The sequence below is a fragment of the Vigna angularis genome, chromosome 8 (genome assembly GCF_016808095.1).
Source record: "Vigna angularis cultivar LongXiaoDou No.4 chromosome 8, ASM1680809v1, whole genome shotgun sequence".
In the NCBI taxonomy this organism is placed as follows: domain Eukaryota; kingdom Viridiplantae; phylum Streptophyta; class Magnoliopsida; order Fabales; family Fabaceae; genus Vigna; species Vigna angularis.
In genome coordinates this window covers 34395483-34402087 of record NC_068977.1, presented here as the reverse complement: position 1 = coordinate 34402087, position 6605 = coordinate 34395483, and the positions used below count along the sequence as shown (strand labels likewise).

General features: G+C 35.2%; 1 long non-coding RNA gene across 1 annotated transcript; it reads left to right on the top strand.

Moving 5' to 3' along the window:
* The first annotated feature begins 815 nt into the window (after window positions 1-815).
* LOC128193542 (uncharacterized) lies at window positions 816-4832 on the top strand. Its single transcript, XR_008244846.1, has 3 exons — window positions 816-961; window positions 1113-1182; window positions 4661-4832. It is a non-coding gene; the product is annotated as an uncharacterized LOC128193542 (long non-coding RNA).
* The last annotated feature ends 1773 nt before the right edge of the window (window positions 4833-6605 follow it).

Sequence of the window (6605 nt, the reverse complement as noted above, 5' to 3'; positions counted from 1 at the left end):
TGAATGATTAAAGCATTTTTTTTTTCATTTTTTTTTTGTTGTGGAATAGAAATAAAAGTGGAAATAGATATTAGCAGCTAAGGTATCCGAAGAGACAAAAAAAAAAAGGTGGTGGGATCCAGTGGAAGATGTTGTACTGTAGTATGAGTGTGGACGCATTAATAATTTCACAATAAGAGATATGTATTAATGTGAATGTCAACTTCAACATGCATATTTGGTTAAAGAAGGCATGGAGCAAACAAGGGTCAGTTGCACTTGTCAATTCAACTATTAATCTAAAAAGAAAATAATAATAATAATAATAATAATAAATAAATAAATAAATAAATAGTGGGCCTCATTTAGATAAACAGATAAAAATATTGCACTTTGCATATCCCATTCCCACCATACATTTCTTAGCTTTTTTAGGTTATTTTTTCACCTCACTCATTATTTTGAATTTCTGGAAAATTATCTCTTTCAGAAGTGACATATTTTTAATTCGGTGTTCTAGGTGTTCTTCCCTTATAAAATTTGAACTCTGCTTTTTAAGCATTTCATTATATTTAATCAGATAATATGTGTTTAGGATTTCGTTTTTATTACATATAACAAACTTATTTATGTAAGTTAAGACAATTTCTAAAATTTTATAAAATAAAATTTATTTTAATACTAGTTTCATGTGTAAGAGCCGAGAGGTTTAAAGAAGTTTGAAGTAGACAGATATAAGCAAAGGATGAGATCGAACAATTTAAAGTAAAATAAGAGTGATATATAAATGAAAGTTTCAAAAGCTTCGTCTCATTCTCTGAATACAGTTATATCTCTCCAAATTCTTCAACTCTCTTTTCTTTTACTCCTTCTCTCTAGATTCCTTCAATCTCACTTCATCTATTCAACAATCAGATCGTTCCTAAGCAATCCGGGTGTCAAGAGCTTTCCATTCCACTGATTGAGTTAGTGTTTAGAGTCAGTAAGTTTCATCCTCTCTTCTTAGTGATTATGTTTTCTTGTGCATGCAAGAGAAAATTCTATTTGCATGTGTTCATCAGACTCTTTTCTCAAATTTTGATTTCGTTTTTGGACCTACTGTTGGTCTCTTCTTTCCAATCGATGATCGGTAGGTGTTCTTAGATTTTCCTGAGGATCAAGCAATTTCCTAAAGGTATTAAAAGCTTTCTCTTCGGATAAGAGGTAAGAGAAGCTAGTTAATTTAATTGATTGGTCGATGATGTATGAAAATGTTGTTTGATGGTTTTGCATGTGTGAAATTGAATGTTTGTGTGTTCGGCAATGTTTGTGTGGGGTGATAAATGTTGTGGTTATTGAGTTGTGGATTATGCAGAAATTGGAGTGAATTCTGGTTTGGGATTCTTTGAAATGATGTTAGAAAGGTTTAGGTAATCTTGGATAGGTGTAAATGAGTATATGAATCATGTATGGAGGATTAGAAGTTGGGAAAAATGTTTAGTTTTGGTAAATTCTAGTGTGTTCTTAATTTTGCAGAAGTTTTGCAGAATTATGCAGAAAGTTAAGCATTCGCTGTTGACCGCTCGGCCAGGTTCAGGTACTCGGTCATTAACTGGGTTCAGTCTCTTTAGAATCTTCCCAGTTCATAACCGTTCGGTCTTAGTAGTGATCGGTTTTGTATTAGCATTCGGTCTTAGCAAGTGTTCGGTTTTGTATTAGCGTTCGGTCTTAGTAGTGATCAGTTTTGTATTAGCGTTCGATCTTAGCAAGTGTTCGGTTTTGTATTAGCGTTCGAACTTAGTAATGTTTGGTTTTGCAATAACGTTCGGTCTTAGCAATGCTCGATTTTGTATTAGCGTTCGGTCTTAGCAAGTGTTCGGTTTTGTATTAGCGTTTGGTCTTAGCAAGTGTTCGGTTTTATATTAGCGTTCTGTCTTAGTAGTGTTTGGTTTTGTAATAGCGTTCGGTCTTAGCAGTACTCGGTTTTGTATTAGCATTCAGTTTTAGTAGTGTTCAGTTATTACTAGCGTTCAGTCTTAGTAGTGTTTGGTCTTAACTACGTTCGGCCTCCTATGGGCCTTACCTGTTAATGACCATTCGGTCATGCTTTAGTGATCGGTCTTACCTGAGTATTTAGTCTAAGTTAGTTTTCGACCTAAGTTATAAGTGTTCAATTTAGCTCAAGTGATTCGGTTATTCTAGTGTTCGGTCTCACCATAGTATTCGGTATTACAGTAGTGTTTAACTGTACTCTGGTTACGTTAGAGTTAAATCCTTAAGAGTGTTCGGTCACTTTTTCAGCCTTACCTATTATGGATCGTTCAGTCCTGTTCTTTTGGGGTAGTGAGAAATCGTTCGGTCTCCAAAGTACGTAGTGTGTTCGGTCTTGCATGTGGTTTCTGTTAGCAAAATGATGAAGATGAAGTTTTGATGATGTCCAAATCAAGTCAAGACCAATCAAGAATCAAAATGATTTGAAGATTTGTATTGTGATGGAAAGCTTTTGTAATACTCTTAGAAATATGTATAGGACTTAGATCAGAAAAAGAAAAGTGTTTTGTAAAATTACTATAGTAAATCATTGCAACAAAACACTATAGTACTATTCACATGAATAGTAACACTATTCACGTGAATAGTGACACTATTCACGTGAATAGTGACGGTTAACGGTAAGAGTATCGCACTTAACACGGACGTTGGAGAAACTAGTCGTTGAAGAAACTAGCCGTTTATGACCATTGAAGAAACTAGCCGTTTATGACCGTTGGACAAACTAGCCGTTTATGGCCGTTGGAGAAACTAGCCGTTAAGTTTGTCTTTTAGTGAATGGAAGCCTATAAGTATAATGGAAGGCTTCATTTTGTAAAAGAGAAACTCTTCTCTTGTGCTCAAATACTCATAAACTCTTGAGAATTGTGTGCTCTTGCTCAGCTAAGGAAACTCTGTCTGTAGAGTTGGTGAAATACTGCTACGGTGATAGAGGAATAGCTGGTTCATCCTTGGTGTGTCTAAGGAGGTGTTTGGAAGAGGAAATTCATCCTTCGTGAAGTATTCGGAGGAGGTGTTCATCCTTCGTGAAGTATTCGGAGGAAGTGTTTCATCCTTTGTGAAGATTCAAAGGAGGTGTTGTCTCATCTCGTGTGGCATCAAGAGAGGTGTTTTCTAAACTTTTACAAATTGTATCTTTGTGATTGTAGTTTGTAATTGTTTTGTGATTAGTGAATTGTTTATCTTGTTTTGAGATAAGCGACTGGACGTAGGATTGGTAAGATCCGAACCAGGATAAAATCATCTGTGCAAATTTCTCTCAACCTTACTCTATTTAATTGTTATCATTAATTGCTAAGTAAGTTTAATTGAGTAGAAATTTTTAAGGCACACGTTTTTAGTAAGAACCAATTCACCCCCCCTCTTGGTTTGTTGTTCCACGCTAACAATTCCGCTGCAGCCGCTCTGACAGTTTCCATTGCTGTTTGAGCACTTATTTAAATTCAGTTATATGAACATGTATGAATAATGTAGTGGATGTTGTCATAAGGTATGATGTTCCAACTGGTATGAAAGAGAATTCCAAGGAGGAATGTCTGAGTGATTGGTTATCAAGGTGGTGGTAAAGTATGAATATGGATAGCGAAATCCACGACGTTCATCCTGACATTCTAATGATTACCAATTCTCAAGTAGAGATGGGTAAGTCATGTCATGAGAATAGCAAGAGGCCCTAGCCTAGGGGGGGTCCTACGATGACTGATAACGGGCTAACCTCGTGTGGCAGCTGATGGGTTTCCAGTTACTACACCCACGAGTGCACGAATGACCAAAGCTACATAATACTACTAGTCCGGACGGTCGAGTTAAAGTGGTCTGTTAGAAAGTGGGTTTAAGCCTAACTCAACCCCACAAAACCGGCTTGTAAGGTGAGGTTTGCACCTCACTTATATATATATATATATATATATATATTATAATTTGGCCTTATCTCTAGTCGATGTGGGACTTTCAACACACCGAGGTATAGACATCTCGTGCGTGATAGTAGAAATTGGGTAGTCCGATAACGGCCTTATAGCGGGTGGAATAGAAGAATAGAATGCCCACTTATAACTCGCTAGGATAGGCTTTAACCATGACTCTGATACCATATTAGAAAGTGGGCTTTTAAGCTTAAGTCAACCCCACAAAACTGGCTTGTAAGGAGAGGTTTGCACCCAATTATAAACTATGAATTGGCCTTATCTCTAGTCGATGTGGGACTTCCAACACACCCCTTTCACGCCGAGGTATAGACATCTCGTGCGTGATAGTAGAAATTGGATGGTCTGATAACGACCCGATAGCGGGTGAAATAGAAGAATAGAATGCCCACTTAGAACTCGCTAGGATAGGCTCTGACCTGACTCTGATACCATATTAGAAAGTGGGTTTAAGCCTAACTCAACCCCACAAAACCGGCTTGTAAGGTGAGGTTTACACCTCACTTATATATATTATAATTTGGTCTTATCTCTAGTCGATGTGGAACTTTCAACATAGTCGGTCAATATGTGTTTATATGTTTTATACATATGTATGGTTATCTGATCCGTTTGTTTGAATCGTATGCTCACATGACTATTAAATTACACTAACTTACCTTTCTTTTCTGTCTTGAATACGTTGTTCGTTCGGTATTTTCTTCTTTGCAATGATCCTCCTGTAGGTGTGAGCAGAGGATGACTGAGTGTTCTCTAGAACAGATGCTGGATGGAGATGACCCAGTTGCTTAGACTAGGGCCGATCGGTTGTGTGTATAATTTTGTAGGGACCGTTCGATCATGTGTATAGTTTTATATTATGACAGAATTTTGTAAAGTTTTAAATTTATGGTTATTTTAGAATAACTATATTTTTGGATGTGTCAATTAAAAATTGATTTGAATAATTTAAATATATTGTCTTTCTTAATTTCTCTAAAATATCTTCTATTCTTTTAAAAATAATTATGGCAAAAATTTCAAATATAATAATAAAGCTGAACTAAAAGGACTTAGAAACGAAAACTTGACACGGGAACAAAATTAAATTTAAACTCATTTTTAATACTGTTTTTTAATCTTTAGGTCAGTGTTAAACTTTGAATACTGGTTTTTATAACATCTGATTATATTTAATAGACAATATTTGTATAAAATTTCATGTTTTCTTGTAATTTTCTTTTAAATTTGTACTAATGCATATAATAGTTTCATAAATAACTTAAATATATTCCTACTTGAGATTATCAATATAAAAATTATATAAAAAATATATTTTATTCTTATAACAATTAATAGTTTAATAGTTTTATGTCACCGTTTAAATATTTTTTTCTCCTTTCACTTTAATGATGTTTTTTTATGGACAAAAAAGTGATGAAATTTCTATTTTTAAAAGACAATATCTTTAAAATATAATTATTGATTTAACAAGATTCTTAAACTAACTATCCATCTTATTCTTTTATTGTTCTTTTGTTAAAACAAAATCGTGACATAATTTTATCCTTTAAATTAAATAATATCTTAAATGTATATTTTTAAGTTTTTAATATATTTTTAGTGTTTAACAACAAAATCATCCCAAAATCTCTCCTGTAATAAGAAAACTTAATTATATATGTCAACAATATTAAGAATCTGTTATTAGATACATAAATACAAAATGAACCGAAGTTCATTTTGCGGCTTTGTTTTAATGTTTTCTGTTTTAGGTCTTTATTGTTTTCTGTTCATCAGAGCACTATATATAGAGCTCTGTTTTTTGTTTTATGTTTTGTATGTGTTCTGTTTTACAATCAATGAAAAGCAATAACACTTTAATACACAGAAAGAAATGGGAACCAAGAAATACTTACTTGTCTCTTTGCCCTGATCATTTTCTCCTCTTTCACCACTGCCATTTGAAGCCTCTAAGGCTGCCGGACCACCGTGAGATCGCCACTCTCTGAGACGGAACCCTCTGGAAGCTCTTCGTTCTCTCTCCTGACTTGTGAAGAAGCGCTGGCCACGTCTACATTGGCCATTCATCTGATGGCTTTAATCCTTCCATGGGCCGCCGAATATTGGGCTTCATCATAGTGCACATCACTTTGGGCCTCAGTTTAATATGGTACCAGAGCAGGTCTTGGACCTGTTCTGCCACTGATTCCGCTGCATTTTCTTCTTTTTCTTGATCTTTCTTTGGTTCTTTGAAATTTTCTTGCTAACTATGGAAAAACTGGACCAGACCAATAACCCAGTCAGCCCCTACTACTTACACCCAGGGGAGAACCCAGGCACCTCCCTCATATCTCAGGTCTTGAATGAAACCAACTATACTTCTTGGAGTAGAAACATGAGAAGGGCTCTCTTATCCAAGAACAAACTAAAATTCATAGATGGAGGCATCACAAGACCCAAAAGAAGTGACAGTTTGTTTGATTCTTGGGAAAGAAACAACATGATGGTGCTGTCTTGGATCATTAAAACCCTATCACCCCAAATAGCTGAGAGTGTGATATACGTAGAGAATGCACAAGAATTGTGGGAAGAATTGAAGGAAAGATTTTCTAAAGGAGATCACTTCAAATTCTCAGATTTACTCCAAGAAATTCACTCCATCAAGCAAGGTGAAAGGAGTGTGACCCA